We start from the raw sequence: 22,564 nt of genomic DNA, 5'->3' as shown, positions 1-22,564 counted from the left end.
GGTTAAGACGCATACCTTGTGAGCATAGAAGTATGGCCGCAGTCTCCTTGCTGCATTTACTAACGCCAGAGCAATTTTTTCCAGAGGTTGATACCTTGTTTCTGGACCTCTTAATGCTCGGCTTGTAAAGTAGATGGGAAACTGCTTTAGGCCTTCTTCTCGTACAAGCACCGCGCTAATGGTTTGATCGGATGCCGCTAAGTATAAGAAAATTACTTCGGCTTCGGTTGGAGCAGAGAGAATAGGAAGCTCGGCTAGATAACTTTTGAGCTCGTCAAAGGCCTTTTTCTGCTCGGCTCCCCACTCGAACTTTGGTGCCTTTTTCAACACCTTGAAGAACGGTAGTTGCTTTTCGGCTGCTTGGGAAAGGAATCGATTCAGTGCGGCTAGACATCCGGTTAGCCTTTGCACGTCATGTATGGACTTCGGCATTGCCATGTTCTGAACGACTTGAACTTTTGAGGGGTTTGCCTTGAGTCCGTCCTTTGAAACCAAACAACCCAGAAACTTTCCCGAATCTACCAAAAAGGTACATTTTTGGGGGTTGAGTTTGAGGTTGGCTTTTCGGAGCACGTTGAGAGTGGATTTGAGGTTGTCTTCATACTCCGAAGTGCTTTTGCTTTTGACAACTATGTCGTCGACATACACTTCAACCTGTTTTCCGATTAGGTGCCGAAAAAGCTTGTCTACCATCCTTTGATAAGTGGCTCCGGCATTCTTTAAACCGAATGGCATCTTTTTATAAGCGAAAATGCCGAAATCGGTAATGAAAGCTGTTTTCGGAGCGTCACTCTCATCCATCAACACTTGGTGATATCCTTTGTATAAATCAAGAAAACAGAAAATTTCGAAGCCGATCAAAGCTTCTACTTTTTTATCTATATTCGGAAGGGGATAGCAATCTTTAGGACAGTGCTTGTTTAGATCGGTAAAATCTATGCACATCCGCCATCCTCCTTCTTTTTTCTTGATCATCACAGGATTAGCCACCCAAGAAGGATATTTCACCTCGAATAGTACATCCGCTTTTAGTAATTGGCGGACTTCGTCATGGATGACTTGGCTTCTTTCTGCCGCAAAGAGTCTTTGCTTCTGTTTTACTGGCCGGATTGAAGGATCAATATTTAACCGATGAGTGATTACCTCGGGGGGCACTCCGGTCATGTCCAATGGAGACCATGCAAAGACATCTTTGTACTCCTTGAGGAGCTGAATGGTCTTTTCCCGGAGTAGAGGCGTTCCTGCGAAGCCGATCTTGACCACTCTGGATGGATCATCTTCGTATAACTGAACGGTCATTGAGTTCGGCTCTGAAGTGACTTCGGTCATCTTGCTTGCCTCTGACTCCGGTTGCTGTGATTGCTATGCTTGATGGTGCCGAACTGATTGCTCGGCACTTTTAAGCGCAACCTGCAGACATTCTTTTGCTCTCTTTTGATCACCTCGGATGACCGCTATCCCACCTTTAGTGGGGATCTTGATGGTGAGGTGATAAGTAGAGCAAACGGCCCGAACTGTGTTGAGCCAGTCTCTCCCCAGGATGATGTTGTACGGGGACCGAGCTTTCACCACAAAGAACTCGATCATCGTATTGGAGCTTGTAGGCGCTTTTCCCACCGTGATCGGAAGGCTGATAATACCTTCAGGGCGGGTGTCCTCCTGGGCGAAACTTTTCAGAGGAAGTGGAGCCGGACTGAGCCGAGCTGGATCCACTTCCATTTTATCGAAACATTCTTTAAAAAGAATGCTGACTGACGCTCCTGTATCCACAAATACTCTGTGGACCAGTTTGTTTGCCACTCCGGCTTGAATGACAATAGCGTCTTGGTGAGGAGAGATGGCTGGGACAGGATCGGCATCTGAAAATGTAATCACTTCGTCTTTCTTCAGCCTTTTATGTGTTGGCTCCTCTTGATTGGAACCTCTGCGTTCTGCTTTTAGGGACGACTTAGTCTTCCCGGCAGGGAGAGCATCAATAGTCTGGATTACTCCATCATATTGCGGCTCGTCGTCGTCTTCGGGATCCTCATGCCTTTTCGGATCCTGAGGATTGCAGTTCGCACCTCTCTGTCTTTTGTTCTTTTTCGGCTGCTTGCTTTGGTATTTTTTTAACGTTCCTGTTTTCACAAGAACATCAATACCTGCAGCCAAATCTCGGCACTCCTCGGTATCGTGACCGTGGGTTTGATGGAAGGAGCAATATTGATCCTGAGGTCGCCGCGCGGCTGATTTCGTCATCCGCTTTGGTCTTTCGAACATATCGGAATGTAGTTCGAAAATTTCCGCTCTTGACTTGTTCAGCGGTACGAACTGAGCGGGCGGCTTCTCGGGATTGAGACGGGGGTCCCAATCTGTCTTGCACCGGAGCCCTTTGAATTCTTTCAAATGGAGTCCGGCGAGGATGTCCCTGATCGCTATGATCGGGCTTCCTTCTGTCTCCTCGGGACGATGAGCTGTCTAACGACCGTTTGCGACGGTCTGCCTCATCGGCCCGGGAGTACTGGTCCACAATGTCCCACATTTCCTGAGCTGTCTGCGGACCGCACTCAACGAGCTTCCTGTAGAGAGCTCCAGGCAGGATTCCATTTTGGAATGCCGAGATGACAAGCAGATCGTTGAGATCGTCTACTTGCAGGCATTCCTTGTGGAATCTTGTCATAAAGTCGCTGATTTTTTCGTCGCGACCTTGACGAATAGAAAGCAGCTGAGCCGAAGTGATCCGGGCTTCCGCTTTCTGAAAGAACCTCCTGTGGAAAGCATCCATTAGATCTCGGTAGGATCTAATGCTGCCTTGAGGAAGGCTGTCGAACCACCTTCTGGCGTTCCCGATGAGCAGCTCGGGGAACAGCTTACACATATGGACCTCATTGAGACCCTGGTTCGCCATGTTATATTGATAGCGTCCCAAGAAATCATGAGGATCCACGAGTCCGTCATAGGTTATCGACGGAGTTCGGTAGTTCCGCGGCAAAGGAGTTCGGGTGATATCGTCCGAGAACGGAGTCTTTAATGCTCCGTACATGGCGAACCCGACATCTCTTCGGTACGGAGGAGATGGAGTTCTCCTGTGGTTCCGGTACCGAGGAAGAACAGGAACATGTCGGGGTTGAGGATTCTTTCTCCTGGAAGACACGTCACTACTGCGGTAGTGACTTTCATGCCTAGATGAGGAGGGAGAATCCGTCGTTGTCTTCTCCGGCTGTTGGCTCTTCTGCAGGAAGGTTAAGAACTCCTCCTGCTTCTCGGCCAAGAACAGCTTGACAGCTTCATTTAAATCGGGCTGCTGGGAAGACTCGGTGCGATGACTCCTGGAGTGGCTTGTTCCTTCTTCGTGAGAACCGGAGGTAGATGTCTCCCGAGGCCGTTTTTCAGACCTGCGAGCTGGACTAGCTTCCTCACGGTTATCACGAACGGTATTATGGGTGTTATGTGATCTGGTATGCATTTTTTTTTTTTGGGGTGGAAAAAGGGTCAAAAATTCGCTTTATCACAAATTTGGTTCTCTGTTTCCCACAGACGGCGCCAGTGATGAATCGGCGAATTTCTGATGTTAGTGAATGCAGGAAGATGCAGATCACGACACAGATTTTTACGTGGTTCGATTTACTGAGGTAAATCTACGTCCACGGGAAGAAATGAGGGCAGAGTTGTATTGCTTGATCTGTTTTCTTACAGCTTACAATACAGACTTGATATTTTGTATTTTATCTCTAGAAAGCGAGAGAGTCTATTTAGAACTTCTTTTATCTATCTGATCTAGGTTCTATTTATACATTGAACCTAGATCGTGGCATGCAGCCATTTACTAGGTAGTGGATGTCGTGGAGATCGTGGCGATCTTGCATGGGTCCACTATCCTGCATGAGTTAATGACTGCTTGACACCACTAAATAGATCGTGGGTGGTGGAGGTGGAAATCCTGCATGAGTCCACTATCTCCTAGTTCGGTCGAATACTGAGACCGAACTGCTGAATTATGGCCGAGCAGCTTTTGCCGATCTGAGAGCTTGATGCCGACCTGAGAGCAGAGTTTGATTGGTTGGCTTTTACCGAGCTGTAGGCTGGGGCCGAACTCTTTGGTTGTGCCGAACTGAACTCTGATACTCTTTAGTCATGCCGAACTGATACTCTTTCTTGGGCTTTAGGCTGATGGGCTTTACTGCTGTTGGGCTTGTTTAGTACGTACTCCATCACTTGCCTACCTCTACTTGTGGCTACCTTTTGGTGTTGGCTTGTTTTCTTGTTATTTTTTGTGCTTTCTGGGTGAGCTTGTGTTTGTTGTTTGTTTGTTTTTTAGGTTCTGTTGTGTGGGTTGAGCCGTTGAGGGTTTTGGGTGGTGTGTTTTGTTGTTTTGGTAGGTTTTTGGAGTTTGTGACTTTGGAGAGTGTTGGTGGTTTTGTGGAGGTTGGTGTTGTTATGTTTGTTTCCTTCTTTTATTTGGTTTTTTTATGTATTTTTTTGGCTCGCTATTTTTGATGTACTTTTTCGGCTCGGCCATTTTTTTTGCTTGAGCATTTTTCTTTAATAGAAAAAAGGTAATTAAGATTTAAATGTTTCTTAATCTGCCTTTTACTTTTGGATATGGTTTGTCACCTACTCCTATATCCCTAAAAAATAATCTTCTTTTGCTATTTTAGTCTATCCTACTAAATTAGTTCACTTTCTATTTTTATGGAAATCTTTTTACCACATATTACACTACTAATAATCACGGTCTACAAACACCATTCAATTACTTTTCTTTTTGTTGTTTTATACTTAAAGTAATTTCGTATTATAACTAATGTCGCCCCCAAAAGACCATATTTTTATGGCAAGAGGGAGTAATATGTAGTACAAAATAAATCCGAATATCGATTTTGGATGTGATCTTCCACGCGAGCGAATGTATCTTGGGCAATATTTGCAACTCACATTCAGAGATGAGGCCAACCTATTTGAGCATGAATCGAACATTTGTTGAGACAATGCTAATGCTTGTTACCTCAAATTCTTGATTTTGTAGCATAATGTATGTGGTTCACGTGTGACACTCGTTTATTTAACATTATAACTGAAGATAAAAAGAGCATGACTGTGTATTCATGACAAGTTTAAAACAAGACCAACAAAGTGAAGAGAAAAAGGTGTGGTTAATAAGTCATTACAAATAAAAAGACAAACCGTTTGCATATCTCTTGTTTCTTGCAATTTGAAAACACAAAACCCAAATTTTATTTTTCCAGCACATTCGACAAAACAAACTTGTTGCCAGTAAAAAATGTTGGCTATTGGACCACCACAAAATTATTATCTTCAACGCATATATTGTAAGTACTCTTTTGTCCATCAAATTATAGTCAACTTTCAGTATTATTGTCTATCGCTCTTTATTCTAAAAATGAATTTACGTAATTTTAGCAATAATACATTTAGTTAAAAGAAGAACCATTGTGCTTAATTTCTTTCTGATTTGATCTTTCCTTTATGAGATACCATGCATATGAGCTTGCAATAAAATCCACAATGTAATCATTTGAACATGAGTCATTCAAAATTAATCACCACACCCTCTTAAAAAATTTAAACAAGTCACATGTCAAGATTAACATTCCTATATAAACACTGGCACACCTGGGCTTACTATATATATTTATTAGGTTGTTTGACAAAAAATAAATATAGATCTGTTAGCGCAAGTGGCTGACACTTTAGACTTCCAGCAGAGAGATGTGAGTTTGACTCCTACAAATGCCATAATTTGTGCACAATTATATCCGTTCACACAGTTTTTATTTTTTCAAATAGACAAGCAATTAGTTTTAAATTGCACGCATTTGCAATACAGAAAATTCTCCTAATAGTTATGAAAAATTGATTATTATGAAAATCAAATATGTAATAGTATAATATATGTATAGTAGTTAACATTATAAGTATTCATAACTGTGTTGGCTCTTCAATTTCGAGTTGTCGACGCTACTTTTAACGACAATGATCATATGTATCTCTAGTTATTGTCAACTTTTTCATTATTTGTCGTTCACTATTATGTAATTGTTAATAAGTAATTTGGATCCTTAATTGTATCTGCTCTTTATGAACCATTTATCTGTGAGGATAACATATGACAAAAAACTGTCAAATTTCAGAGAAAATATTCACGTTCAATAATTTAGATTATTGTCATCAAAAAATTCCAAAACTGCACAGCTTGAATTCCTGGTTTACTATTACATCACATCACTTCACTTCACTTCACTTCTTACTCTATCCTTTTATTCTCTCTCTCTCACTCACACATACAAAAAAACTGAGGAAAAAAATCCAAAGATGATCTTGTTATTCATATTAACTTTTGTTGCAGCATTGAATGTTGAAAATCTGCAAAAACATGAATATGAAAATGATAGAATAGTCTCAGTTTTCAGGTTACATCACAGTTAATGAAGCTCATGGAAGAGCCCTTTTCTATTGGTTCTTTGAGGCCCAATCTCTCCCTCATAAAAGGCCTCTTCTCCTATGGTTCAATGGAGGTCTCTCTTTCTCTCCATATGTATGCATATAATGTTATAGAAGTGTGTGTGTTTTAATGGACATTATGTATGCATATAATGATATAGAAATGTGTTTGCATGTAGCCCTTTTTTTGGTGTGATAAAAATCCCATCTTTTTTTTTTGCTCAATAAAGGTATAGTGTGTGTGTGTTTTAATGAACACTATGTATGCATATAATGATAAAGAAATGTGTTTGCAAGTTGCCCTTTTTATGTGAGAAAAATTCAATCTTTTTTTGCTCAATGAAGGTGTTGGAAAGAAAACAAGTAAATTAATGTGAGGAGATTGTGGAATCAAATCAAAGTGCAAATAATTGTGAAGATATGGAATTGATTGTAAATTACCGAGAATAAGGTAATTAGAATTAGGGCAGATCTTACCTTTTTTTGTATAGCCTCCCTCCTATATAGATGGTTGTAATTCACGGTTAATCATAAGTTGAATGAAAAATCTAAGCCTTTCAACATGGCATCAGAACAAAGGCTCAGAAAAATTTCATCATAGCCTAGAAATATACCTCTCTCGACCTTAGGCAGAACAAGCCATGGCCGACGACGACAAACCCAAAATCTCAGACCACAACAAGCTGAGAGTCAGCAAAAACGTGAATATTGCCGTAAAGCTCAACGGCACAAACTATTCAATATGGTCACGATTGATGAAGATCCAGATTGGGAGTAGAAGGGTGCTCCGCCACATCAACGGCGGTCCGCCACCACCCGAACCAGGGGCGGCCGACTACACGAAGTGGGAGGAGACGGATCTAATCGTCTTCTCTTGGATACTAGACAACATCGAGACCGACGTCGTCATTGATTTTGCTCATCACCAAACGGCAGAGGCTCTATGGAAGAGCTTAGCCGTGACCTTCGAAGGAACATCCGATCCGTTCCTACTGTTCGATCTAGAGGAAAAGGTAGAAAACGTCAAACAAGGAGATCAAAGCCTCGAAACATATTGGCGGCACTTACACGGGACATGGATCGATGTGGACCGGTGTCAAGAGAAACCGGTCACATGTTGCGACAAAGGGGTCAGCCAATTCCGGAAGTACATCGACACCCGGCGATTATTCAAGTTCCTAACCGGACTCAACCCGAGATACGATCAGATGAAGCGGGAAGTGCTCAAAGAACGACCGTGGCCCTCAGCCGAGGTCGCATACGGCTGGATAAAGAAGGAGACCGGCTTAAAATCATGCCGGCAATCTCCACCGAACTAGCCAGCGCAACCAACGAAGTCGCATCATCGGGCGGTATCGGACTTGGATTCGCGGCTCTGAATCAGCAGCGGGGTGGACCACCACCGCATCGAACCGGTGCACCCAACCCCAAAATCGAAGCTATGGTGCTCGCACTGCGAGAAACATAAACACACCAAGGAGACATGCTTCCTCCTTGTCGGATTCCCAGAGTGGTGGGACGAGAACCAAAGGGCCAAGGTGAGACTAGCAATCGGAATGTCTGAAAGTGGGGGAGGAATGTTTCCGGCGACTGGAGCGGGCAACCAGGAGGCCGCCGACACTCATAGTCGGCAGGAGAACAAAGGCGGTGCAGTCGGGGAGGCGGCGATCGCCGATTTCAGGCGAGGCGGCGGGGATTGTGGAGGTAACGGGTTAGGGGTTAAAATCCCTAACCCCACTTTGCTATTTGCTATTAAGTCCCCCAACACTAATAAATCCTGTCTTTTACCCCCCAAGTCTGGACTATTACATAAAAAACCCCATGCTGAACTTAATGTGCAATTGAGTCCTCTTAGAGTTAAAAACACGAAAACCTACCCCCCAACTCTAGAAAAATCGCTTATTGACCCCAATTTTTGCACCTCTTGAAAATACACATATATCATGCGTGGCAGAAAAATTACGGGTTAATGATGGGAGTGAGTGGATATTTAATTGTGGGGCTACAGATACTATGACCTATGATAAGAGGGATTTTACCACCTTTAATGATGCAACGAAAAGCCAAATTCAAACCGCTGATGGGGAATTGACATCTGTAAATGGGAGTGGAACTATTGAAATATCCCCAAGCCTGAAACTCAAAAATTGCCTCTATGTGCCAAAACTGTCTCACAAACTGATGTCTATTAGTCACGTGACGAAGGAACTAAATTGCACTTTATTGATGCATCCAAATTTCTGTGTTTTACAGGATATCAGGACGAGGAGGATAATTGGGCGTGGCACTGAGCGTCAGGGACTCTATTATGTGGATGAGATAGCTCACCAAGGGGGCGCCACGATGCTTGCTCACGGATCTGCTGATAGAGAAGCTTGGTTGTGGCACCGTCGAATGGGTCATCCTTCCGTGGGTTATTTCAAATTACTTTTTCCAAAGTTTTCTCATCTTAAAGACATTTCTTGTGAGTCATGTGTTTTGGCAAAGAATCATAGACAATCCTTTAAATCCAGTAATATGCGTGTTAAAAATATTTTTTCCATTGTTCATGCTGATGTGTGGGGCCCTGCGCCTATTACTAGTGATCATGGTTTTAAATACTTTCTTCTGTTTGTCGATGATTGCACTAGAATAACGTGGGTATATTTTTTGAGACATAAATCTGAAGTTTTCGAAAAATTTACCATCTTTTTCAAAATGATTCAGATACAGTTTCACAAAACTATCTCGGTTCTTAGATCAGATAATGGGAGAGAATTTGTTAATCAAGACATGGAATTTTTTTTTAAGAAAAATGGGTTAATTCACCAAACCACTTGCCCGTATACACCGGAACAAAATGGGGTAGCAGAGAGAAAAAATAGAATTCTTCTTGAAATAACACGAGCTTTGTTTTTTGATTCAAATGTTCCGAAATTTCTTTGGCCTGAAGCAGTAGCTACCTCGGTATACTTAGTCAACCGTCTTCCTACAAAGATTCTACACATGAAAACACCCCTTCAAGTTCTCTCAAAATTGACAAAAGTCCCTGAACCATTTACTCTTCCGCTAAAGATTTTTGGGTGCTCTGTCTATGTGCATGTACCAAAACATGAACGCACTAAGTTTTCGGCATGCGCCGTGAAATGTGTTTTCTTGGGATATGGGATTAATCAGAAGGGGTATAGATGTTATGATCCATCTTCTAGGAAAATAATCACTACTATGAATTGTAACTTCCTTGAGTGTGAATACTTCTATCAAACCCAACTCAGCGGTCAGGGGGAGAGTAGGAATTCCCTAAGGGATATAAGTGGACCTCCAAGTTGGTTGATGCCTCAATCAAGCAACTCCGAAGTGGAACCAACAAAACAAGCTAGCGCTACCGCCGAGCAGGTCACGTTCACTGTGGATCCCCCTCAGCCAACCACGCCTCCGATCAATCCCCCTCCAGTGATATCCGAGGTAAACTCTGAACTCATTCCTGAAAGTACGGTTATTACTCCTAACCTTCCTGAGGCAGATGAAGTCACGGCTATTGATGGGGACACTGGCTGATATATTGTACCCCCACGAAGCACTCGAGGGGTCCCTCCTAAGAGATACAGTCCAGAAAAGATCGGGAGTAAAAGTAGATACTCAATGGCAAATCTTGCTAAAGCCAACCTCACAGAGATGGCAAGAGCTTTCACAACAGCCCTGTATGAAGAAGAAGAGATCCCTCAAACAGCTGAAGAGGCAATGCAAATACCTCATTGGAGAAAGGCGATGATGGTAGAAATGAAAGCGCTGATGAAGAACAAAACATGGGAAGTGTGTGCCAGACCAGAAGGCGTGCGAGCCGTGGGGTGCAGGTGGGTCTTCACCATCAAAAGGAGACCAGATGGGTCGATTGAGCGATATAAGGCCAGGCTGGTTGCAAAAGGGTACACGCAAACCTATGGAGTTGATTATGCCGAGATGTTTTCCCCGGTTGCCAAGATGAACACGATCAGGGTCCTTTTCTCCATTGCGGCAAATAAGGATTGGCCCCTACACCAGTTCGATGTCACTAATGCTTTCCTACATGGTGAACTCTCAAAACCGATCTATATGGAGGCCCCACCAGGGTTCTCTGCGGAGTTTGAAGGTGGAAGAATATGCCAACTTAAGAAGACGTTATATGGGTTGAAGCAGTCACCCCGTGCCTGGTTTGGGAGGTTTACCTAGGTAATGAAGAAGTACAGGTACAAACAGAGTAACTCAGACCACACTCTGTTTTTGAAGAAAAGAGAAGGGAAGATCACATGTCTTATTATCTATGTTGATGATATGATCCTCACTGGTGATGATGAAGAGGAAATCAAATGGTTAAGACAGAATCTTTTCTCGGAATTTGAGATGAAGAACCTTGGATTGGTGAAGTATTTTTTGGGGATAGAAGTACTAAGGTCTCGACGAGGAATCTTCATAAACCAGAGGAAGTACGTTCTTCGTCTCCCGAGTACTCTAATCAACTCTAACATGTATTCAAGAGGTAGCTAATCAATTGAATATAGAAAGTGCAAGGATAAATCAAATAACTGCAAGAGTTAACAAGGAAAATCAATTGAATATCTTTACCAAAAATTGTACAAAAGATGTTCTACTCATAGACAAGTAAAAACTACAATTAAAGTACGAGACATGAAAGAAATTGATAAAACCCAAGGTTGAATCTTCAATCTTCAGTCTTCTCTTGCCTGGATCTGCAGAGCTCCGCTCAAATGGAAGATGAATGAATTATGTGTGGAAGATGGAACGGAAGAATGTGTAGAGGGGGAAGGATTGGAGGCTCTGAGATGAAGATTATGAATTAGATGTGGGTATTTATAGGCTAGAAAAAGGGTTAATCTTGGTTATTTTCGTGCCCTACAAGAAAGGAGAGAGATTTGGTTTCACAAATTAATAATTTATTATCTTTCTTGAATTTCCGCCCAAATTTCTGCCAGCTTTGACTGCATTGCGCAATGTTCGTAGAATGGTCATAACTTTCTCTACAGAACTCCGATTGAGACGTTTAAGGTATCCACGCGAAGCTCTTTCGAAGAGGAAGAGAATGACTTCTAGTAAGCACTGATTGGACATCAAAATCGCTGGCAGAATGGGCTCGAACAGAGGCTGCTGCACTTTGGCATTTTTTTCACCTTTTTCTATCTTTTTCTATCATTTATCAACAAACACGTCAAAAATACCAAATGTATAATATATGCAATTTAAGAACATAATTTGCATGATTGACATTTAAAACAAGTCAAATATAGTCCTTAAAAACATGCAAAATCTGTATTTGTCAAAGTACGTTCTTGACTTGTTAGCTGAGACTGGAATGTTGGACTGCAAGCCGACAGACACCCCTATGGTCCAGAACCATGGTTTGCAGATAGTAGAAGGAGCAGAACCCACTCATCGTACAAGATATCAACGCTTAGTCGGAAAGCTGATCTACATATCCCACACTAGACCTGATATAGCATATGCAGTCGGAGTAGTGAGTCAGTTCATGCATAAGCCTCAGGCGGCTCATTGGGAGGCAGCAATACGAATCGTCCGGTACTTGAAGGGAACACCAGGACATGGAGTAATGTTCGAGAAACATGTACACATGGACATATGTGGATACACCGATGCAGATTGGGCAGAAAACCCAAATGATCGAAAGTCAACCGTAGGATACTTTACATTTGTTGGAGGCAACCTGGTTACTTGGCGAAGCAAGAAACAAAAAGTGGTAGCATTGTCAAGTGCAGAGGCGGAATTTCGGGGAATTAAGAGCGGATTGACGGAGATTCTGTGGCTAAAACGGTTAATGACCGAGTTGGAGTTGATGCCCTTAGAACCCTGCAAACTGTTCTGCGATAATAAGGCAGCCATCAGTATATCCGAAAACCCAGTACAACATGATCGGACGAAACACGTTGAGGTAGATCGACACTTTATCAAAGACAACATAGAAGCAAAAGTCGTAGAACTACCATTTGTAAGATCCGAAGATCAACTGGTAGATATTCAGACCAAGGCTGTGGACTCGAGAAGCTTTCATGAAGTATTAGGCAAGTTAAGTATGGATGATCCCCTTATTTAACTTGAGGGGGAGTGTTGGAAAGAAATCAAGTAAATTAATGTGAGGAGATTATGGAATCAAATCAAAGTGCAAATAATTGTGAAGATATGGAATTGATTGTAAATTACCGAGAATAAGGTAATTAGAATTAGGGTAGATCTTACCTTTTTTGTATAGCCTCCCTCCTATATAGATGGTTGTAATTCACGGTTAATCATTAGTTGAATGAAAAATCTAAGCCTTTCAACAGAAGGTATAGTGTGTGTGTGATATATGCTTTTATATATTCATGTGTAGGAAGGTTTCTAGTTTTCCTTATCTTTTCTTGAACTGATGTGTGTTTGGCATTGTGAAAAGCCCGTGCCTTTTTGGTCCAAAGGAAATATACATGTATACAATAAACACATATTGATTATATTTGAGAGGATTAATTTCTTGTGTTGATGTTGGGAAGGCCCTGGTTGTTCATCAATTGGATATGGAGCAGCTGTGGAGTTAGGGCATCTTAGAGTTGCTAAAAAAGGAAGCATTCTTGAATTCAATGAATATTATTGGAATAAAGGTCAGTCTTTTTTAGATCAAATTTGATACATAGGGAAAAAGATACGAGTGATTTTGATACTGCAGAAGCAAATGTGATATTTGTGGAATCTCCAATTGGGGTGGGATTCTCCTACACCAACACTTCCTCTGATTTCAGCAATATAGATGACAAATTTGTGGGTAATGTCTCCACTCATGAATATTATATATACAAAACAATAGCTTCCCATTTGAGCTGAGGAGACTTAACTGTATTTACATGTTTCCCTCACCCAAGGATGCCTACATCTTTTTACTAAAATGGCTTGAAAGGTTTCCACATTTTAAAGACCGCGACTTCATATCGGGGGAGAGCTATGCCGATCATTACGTGCCTCAGCTTGCCGAGCTAGTGTTCGACAACAACATCTCGGGGGAGACGAACGACTACTATGACTACAAAGGATTGCTAGAGTATGTGTGGAGCCATGCAGTTATATCAGACGAAGAATTTGATAAGGCGAAACTAGCGTGTGATTTCAAGCTCGAACACTGGTCTGGTGCATGGAATGCCGCCATGACTCTAGTGTTCGATCATTACAACGAGATAGACATCTACAACATCTACGCCCCTTCTTGTCTCCTCAACACCACCTCCTCGTCTGATAACGTTGTATCTAGGCCAACCGATGCCTCACTCACTACGGTATAATAATATCTGTCCTATTTGAAATGTCTCATTTTCCACTTTAGTATCTAATATAAACCTTCCCATGTCCAAAAGAAATTACACAATGCAAATGGGAGAATGAGGCCGGGGCCGGGAGGGTACAACCCCTGCTTATCTAGGAACGACGAGGTGTATTTCAATAGGAAGGATGTGCGAGAAGCGCTCCACGTCAGCGCCTGGGGACTGGCTGGTGGGGTGAAATGGAAAGAATGCAAGTGAGTGATAAAGCTATCTCTTTTTTTTTTAATTTTATTATTTTGGACATTGTTGTAGTAACTTAGGATAAAAATGTGATGTGTTGCAGTGATTCTTGTTTAGAGCAATGGCGGATCCAGGAATCAAAAATCGTAGGGTCGAACCGAATAAGATTATATATATAATATTTAAATAAATATTTCTAAACAAAAATATATAAAAATATATATACCACAATCTTATTCTATGCGAGATATTTGGCTTCTTCGAGTACCCATTTTCTGAAAACGACTCAAAATTATTTCATTGGGAATAGTTGCAAACACCTTCTTCTCGCTATATACCATCAAACTGTCGTTTAACCAGTCATCTCCCATCTTATTTCGCAGCTCTGACTTCACAAATTTCATTGCAGAAAACACTCTTTCAACAGATGCTGTCGCTACTGGTAAAAGTAAGACCAATTTTATCAATCGATAAACCAATTTGAAAATCTTATCTTTCATCATTTCAACCATCTTCTGTGAAAGAGTTCCTAAATCTTCAACATCTGAGAAACGTGTATCTGTTCTTGCATCACTCACGAAACTTCGAAGTTCTTGAGTTAACAAGCTAAGCTCCATGGATGAAAAGTCTTCCGGATAAAGAGTGGCAAGATGAACAAGTTTATCGACATTGAAATTGGAGAAATGATTTCTTGGATCAAGGCATACCATACATTCGAGTAAGTCGGTGCTGGATTCAGAAAAACGATTCCTCATTTCTTGACTAATTAAGTCAACAACCTGATTGTGAAAAAAAATTAAGTTAATGAGTTAATGTCAAAGTTTAAATAAATAAGAATATTAGTTATAAAAAATACCTGACAAAAAATTTCAACACGATAATAATAATAGTTTGTAATAGTTTTTCCATCATTCTTCATGTGAATACGTCTTGGAACAATGTCGTCCATGATAGGAACATCAATTTCATTTGCCCGGCAAAATGCTTCCACTTCTTGCAAGAAATCATCTCATCCAGATTCTCGAAATGCTTGCAAGTCCTCTTTCACAGTCACTATCAAATTTATAGCATTCAAAATATTTTGATCTTTATATTGCAGTGCACAAGATAGTGCATCAGTCATACCCAACAAGCGTTTCATCAACATCATGAGAAACACAAAATCAAAATTTTCCATCTTTTGAAGCAACCCTTTAGATTTGCCACCTATTTCTGGATCAACCCCATCTTCAAATACTGTTTCAAGTACTTTGACTATCGAGGGCCACATAGATGTAAGACGAACTATAGTAATATAATGAGATCCCCATCGAGTGTCACCTGGTCTATGCAAAGAAGTTTCTTGATTTAGACCTTTACCTGAACTGATTTCCCCTTTCTCAATCATTTCAACCATTCTATCATATTCATTTTGTCGGAGTATATCTGCCCTTTTGCAAGAAGATCCACAGACTGTAACAATCGGACTGAGATAGTTGAAAAAATCAGAAACATGTCGATTTGCCTTACATACTGCCACACATACCAATTGAAGCTGATGGGCAAAACAATGGACATAATACGCTGATGGATTTTCTTTTAAAATAAGTGCTTTAAGTCCATTAAATTCACCCCTCATATTTGAAGCCCCGTCATATCCCTGACCTCTCAATCTTGACAAAGATAATCCCAACTTAGAAAATACGAAGTCAATTGCCATTTTCAAGCATTTTGATGAAGTCTCTTTAACATGAACTAAGGCTAAAAATCTTTCTATTATCTCTCCATTTTTGTTCACATATCTAATAACAATAGCCATTTGCTCCTTCACCGAGCAATCTCGAGACTCATCAACCATTATGGAAAATAATTCATCACCAAGTTCCTTCATTATTTCTAGCGTAGTTTCAACTGCACATGCATTAACTATTTCTTTTTGAATTGATGGAGCAATCATTTGATTATTTCCAGGGGCATTGTTCAATACAACTTGACCAACTTCATCATTCCTTAAACTATACCAATATAATAGCTCTAGAAAGTTGCCCCTATTTGAAGAAGTTGATGTCTCATCATGTCCTCTAAAAGTCAAACCTTGATTCAAAAGGAATCGAATAAATCAAGAGTTGCAGTCAAACGAATCTTATATTCCTTCTCTTGTTTTGAACTAACTCTACTAACAATATAAGTCACACTCTGCTTTTGATTTATAAAATTTTCATATTCAATTCTAGCTTTGTTGTGTGAACTATCCCTTGACCCAACATGAGCTCTAAATCTTTCATTAGCCTTATTCCAATTAGAGAAACCACCACTAACAAATGCTTCATCTCCCGGTGCTAAATAACCACGCTTGAAAAGAAAACACCAAAAACAATACGCAGCATCTGTTGTCGTACTATATTCAAGCCAAACATAATCTTTATACCAAACATCCCTAAAACCTCTCTTATCTTTTCCATATTGTTTTTTAGGAAAATCATGGCTTTTTGGTTGGCAAGGACCTTTGGCAACATATTCTCTACGAATACGATCCCGAATATTCACATCAAAACTATCCATAGAGTCTCGTAATCCGGGATCGGCTTTAATTTTCTCTTTATCAATTTCAATCTCGTCCAGATTATTTTCAACTACCACATTATTTCCCAATTGTTGTGGTTCTTACTCAACATTAGCACTAGAAGAACCGATAGAAACTCGAGGTCTTTTATTAAGATATTTATCCATTAACCTAAAAAAAAGTAACATAAATTTAGAATTTATATTTAATCATTTTTCATATACAAAATAAATGAATAATCCACAACTCCAAAGCAATTAGAGGAAATCGGGTTTATAGGGCAGTTTGCCTTTAAAATCACGTAAATGTACCCATTTTGTTATCTATTCCATATATAGGAAAAACGCCAATGGGAAAGGCGTTTTTATTAAGTAAAAACGCCAACTAGAATGGCGTGTTACAATGTTCAAGTATTTTACCCGTATTTACTCCGATTACAGTACATTTAAACACGCCAATCAAGATGTCGTGTATATAATAAAAGACGTCAATCCGTGTGGCGTGTCTGTGCTAAAAGACGCCAACCTCATTTGCGTCTTTAACTAAAAGACGCCAACACCATTGGCGTCTTTGTTCAGAAGCATATACTAGCAGCCAGTCGCGAAAAATTAACACCACAGACCCACTTCGCGATTTTCTCTAGCAGCGGCCAAATCCTTCGCAAATTCGTCCGTGTCTTTGTGATTTCGCCCTCCATTCATCAATCGGTGCTAGTTTTCCCCAAATTCGTCCAATTTATTCGGTTAGTATGCTTTCTTTTACATTATTAGAGTAATTGTTGGATACTTAGCTAGGGTTTGTAATGTGTTGCGATTTGAGTTGAAATATTGTGCATATGGATTATTTGTATGACGTTAGTGTTGATTATTATGTTGGATTGTTTGGGTTAAGTGAATTTGTGTATAAATTTGATTATAAACCAAAATTGTAGGGTTTTATAGCTTAAAAATTGGGCAAATTGATTTGGTTTATGTGGGTTTTGGTTAATGTCTTTTTTTAGTTTGAAATGTTAATTTTGTGTACATTGTTAGGTTGAAATTGAAATTGAAATTGTTAGGTTGGTTAAACTAAAATTGGGTAAGTTGAATTGGTGGAAAATTGATGTATATTGTTTATTTGAACTGTAACTTTTGTGTAGGTGAATTGTGTTATGATGTCGAAGTTGTGTATTGTGAATTATTTGATATAGGTGTTCCATTTTGTGATATTGTATTAAATTGTTTGTAATTATTGAATTTGTTTAGGTTTGTTTGTTGTTTAATTTGGAATATGAATGTTGTGTAGGTAATTTATGGCATCTTCTTCAACTTCTCGTCGTCGGCTCTTATGTGGTCCTGAGGACCCCTCCGTATTATATCTGCAGAGACAACACGTCTCTAATAACATATGGGCAGGAGTGCCATCGGAAGACGTACGGTGTAGAAGATACGAAGGAATCATATAGGATGTTCCCATAAATCCTCGTGTTTTGGCGGTTATAGATGAGATGGGGTTCGGCGGGATGTTGCGGTGTGGTCAACCGAAAGACATTGACCACCATCTTATCACCGCTTTGATTGAACGTTGGAGGCCAGAGACTCACACGTTTCACTTTCCAGTCGGTGAAGCGACTGTGAGCTTAGAAGACGTGGAGGTCTTATGGGGCCTCAAAACTGACGGTGAGCCTCTGACGGGTTACATCCCCACTAAGGATGTCAACTATTGGAAGGATGTTTGTTTGGATTTTCTTGGCTTTATTTCAGATGCAGTTGATCTAAAAGAAATGAACTGGAAGCAGACAAGCTTATCAAATCAACTGCGGATTGAGTTGAGTGATGACCACGAGCAATACATGTACAATCAACGTGCTCGTGTGTATTGTCTGCTGTTACTGGGTGGTCTACTGATCCCGAACGCTACCAGTAATAAAATTCCCTTCTTCTACCTTCAGTTTTTCATGGATATAGAACAATGTGCTAGCTATAGCTGGGGAGGTGCGACTCTTGCCTGCTTGTACCACAATCTATGTGAAGCTGCACTTGGTAAGAGGACCGATGTCGGTGGAGCTCTTACATTGTTACAGCTGTGGGCTTGGGAAAGAATCCCAATTATTAGACCGCAGATGCTGAACCCCGCGCCCGTAGACTACTTACCATGTGCAGTCGCGTAAGTTGTCCACTAATTACTCTTTTAAGCATAATTTTTATTGATTTTTGTGTTGTTCGCTCATAATTTAATTTTTGTAGATGGACTGGTCGGGCCTCTTATGTAAAAGCACCGGGGCATTGCATTGAAACTTTCAGAGATCAGTTCTCAATAATGCATGCCAATCAGGTAATTTACGTAACCTAAATTGTTGCTAGTGTGTTGTTTTGATTGAACTTGTTTTGACTAAATAAGTTTCATATTTAGTTTAATTGGAGGCCGTATGAATCGCGAAATCTGCCGGATGTTTGTGTTGCCGGTCGTCCTATATGGACGTCGATGACAACACTAATCTGCTGGAATATGGTTGAGCCACACATGCCACAGCGGGTGTTGTGACAATTTGGGATTGTCCAACCTTATATCCCGCTTGTCGACCGGTTCCACGGATCTGATTTTACGAAACAGGATCGACGTGGCAAAGCAGGTCGGAACTGGGTTCAGTGGCACGCCAATCATATACAAGATTGGCATAATAGGCACGACACGGTGTATGTTGATTTGGAGTACTCATTGGTGCCTGTTGCTACTGATGAGTGCATGGATTGGTTTCGCCGGATAACCGTGGTGTACCTAACAAAACCTGGGGTGCATTCTCATGAGGGCTTCCATGAAACGGCGGCGTCTCATCACTACGCGGTAGATTTCAACAACTATTCTTTATTTATATTCATAAGATGAAATGTAATTAACGCTGAAAATTGTAGGTGGAGACCCTTCACAAAATACGCCACTTTCTTAGGGAGCAAGACATGTCAGGACGGCCGGATTTATTCACCATTTCGAGAATGGTTGAAGATGGCCTCCAGATATGTGGGGAAGCTGAGACGATGGACCACCGTCCTTCACAGCGCTCTGAGCTGGACCTTGACATGCCCGTGCGGCAAAAAGCGAAGCGGCGTGGAAAGAAGAAAGTTGGTGGAGAGTCGTCATCATCAAGGATGGATACTCAGTTGGTTGATGATTCTGATGACGATTTTGTGGCTCCACCTCCACCAAGATCTGCCGTGCGGGGTCGTCACTCTGTCAGCCACACGGGTGGTACAGGAGAAGATTTCGGTCTCAGCGATCAACAATCTCCACCTCGGTCTTCTGCCAGAGACGACTTTTTTGGTGTTGATTTAGAGAATGCCGTCGTTGAAGATACTCCTCCGTCTAGAATCCCTAAGACCAGCATCGGGAAGGGAATCCGTAGTCTGTTTATGCGTAAAAGGCGAGACGAGTGAACGTTGCCCGAACTTTTGATATTGGTGTTTTTACATTGATTTGAACGCTTTATATAAGTAATTTGATATATTGTATTGATATTGGTGTTTTTTTCATTTATTTGGCATATGTATATTAGTAATTTGATAAATCCGCTTTTTATACGTGTGCATGTTGATAATTTGAACTCTTATAATTTTTATTGGTACATTTTTTTGAAACACGCCACTCACGATGGCGTTTTTAAGTTTGAAAAATTTTTCCAATTTTTTGCCACGCCAAGGCTGAGTTTCTGAACAAACACGCCAAGCTTACTAGGCGTTTTTTAAAACACGCCAACGTCATAGGCGTTTTTCCTAGAAAACGCCATCTTCAGTGGCGTTTTTTTAAACACACCACTCAAGATGGCGTTTCTAAGTTCGAAAATCTTTTTGCAATTTTCTGCCACACCGAGGTTGAGGTTCTGAACAAACACGCCAATCGGCGTTGGCGTCTTTAAAACACGCCAACGAAATAGGCGTTTCTAGATAAAAACGCCAACTTAGATGGCGTTTTTTTACACAAACCCGCCAACGTAGATGGCGTTTTTAGGAAAAACGCCATCTTGAGTGGCGTTTTTAAATAAACTACATACTACGTTTTGTGTATTCCATGACTCGCCAAAATATAAGTAAAACAGAACAATGTTCTATTCAATAAATAACTACGACGCCGCCAAAATATAAGTAAAACAGAACAATGTTCAATTCAGCTAAATAGTTGTTACACATTCAATTGTCTCGCCTTCTCCGCGTAAAGAAGCTACGGATACCCTTCCCGATTCTGGCGGTTGAGAGTCTAGACGGAGGAGTATCTTCCACAACGACATTCTCTAAATCAACCCCGAAAAAATCATCGCGCACAAAAGATCTAGGCGGAGAATGTGGGACATAACTGAGACCGATGTCTTCGCCTGTACCACCAGTGTGGCTGACAGAATGCCGACCTCGAACTACAGATCTTGGTGGAGGTGGAGGCATAACATCGTGATCGGCATCATCAGTGTGGCTAATAGAATGACGACCTCGAACTGCAGATCTTGATGGAGGTGGAGGCATAAAATCGTCAGCGGCATCATCTACCAACTGAGTATCCATCCTTGAAGAAGCATTCGGGCAGTTGCGTCTGTCGTGCCCTGGTTGACGGCAATGTTTACATCGGCGTCGGGCGCGTGGCTGGTCAGCTTCACGGACATCCATCTGATTAGGAATCCTAGTAGTACGATATCGACCTCGACTTTTAGGCATTAACTGGGCTCGTGAACATTGCAAAGTCCATTCAGGCACAACCCAATAATCTTGGTGTCTGATTGGATTGAACACCGTAGAATATTGGTGTACCCAAACACTTGTGCGGTATACGTTATCAACAAGCGACAGCATGGGCTCGTTTCTAAACTGCGCAACTGCCGCTGCATGTGAACATGGAAGTCTCCACATCTGCCACTTTTGACATTTGCAGTTCGACTCCAAGTACTTTACCTTCCACTTATTACCGCCCTTTCCACCAATTCGACGCTTTGTTCGAACCACGTAAAGCCCTGCAATTGTGTTTGAGACTCTCACATTATGTAATTGACCTTTTACATCATTTTTGCACACCTTTTCATGGGCCCACGGGGTAAGTGGTGTGGCATACTGTGTTGATGCAATTGACCGCTCATTAAACCATTCTATTGTCCTCCAAAATATCAGATCAATGCAAGCTTTAATTGGGAGTTGTCTTGCGCCTCTCAACACATTGTTGTAAGATTCAACCATATTAGTGGTCATCTCACCCCATCTTTTGTGTTTGTCATACGCCAAACTCCATTTTTCTAACTCCACGGCATCAAGGTACTGCACAGCCTCGTTGTTGATGGTTCGAAGTAAACGACGTCTGATCTTAAACTTGCGTTTCTTTGTAGCAATACCAATTTTCCAAACAAGTTTTTTTACCATGATGCCTTTGTGATTCTGCAAAACATTTTTTCTAACATGTACCAACCAAAATCTGTGATGCCCCACATTGGGTTCTTCTTTCCATATGGGAGAATTCATTGCATCTATGATTCCCACATGCCTATCAGATATTACACATATTTCATGCTTGGCTACGTGAATTCTAATACGTTCCATAAACCAATTCCAACTTTGTATGGTTTCCTCATCAACAATGGCATATTCAATAGGCAAACATTTCTTATTAGCATCAAATCCAACGGTAATAAGAATTTTACCTCGATATCGTCCACGTAGATGAGTTCCATCAACGGTTAAAACTGGTTTGCATAGTTGAAAAGCCTCCACAGCTGGACCAAAAGCCCAAAATACGTACTTGAAAACCTTGTTCATACCGTTGCTTAATCTTTCATCATGTAACCATTCGACAATTGTGCCAGGATTTTGTCTTTGCAACTCATTCAAATAACCTGGTAAAACTTTGAAATTCCACGCCCACGAACCATACACAAGCTCAATAGCTGTCCTCCGAGCATACCATGCTTTCTTGTAACTAACTTTCACATGAAATCTATTTTCAATATCCGCCACAATTGCTTTTACCTTGTAGCAAGGATCGTTTTCTATCTGATGTCGAACACTCAACGCTATCATACCCGACGAAAGATTAGCGTGCCCATTATAATTACGATCCCCCA

The 22,564-nt window shown here is 41.1% G+C and overlaps 1 pseudogene; it reads left to right on the top strand.

The window, feature by feature from the left end:
- Positions 1 to 22,564, top strand: part of LOC121777198 — a 31,650-nt pseudogene that overhangs the window by 5,473 nt on the left and 3,613 nt on the right.

This window comes from Salvia splendens, chromosome 2, assembly GCF_004379255.2.
Source record: "Salvia splendens isolate huo1 chromosome 2, SspV2, whole genome shotgun sequence".
NCBI classification, from domain to species: Eukaryota; Viridiplantae; Streptophyta; class Magnoliopsida; order Lamiales; family Lamiaceae; genus Salvia; species Salvia splendens.
Note: the sequence above shows the minus strand (reverse complement) of the source record. Positions and strands in the feature narration are given on the sequence as shown.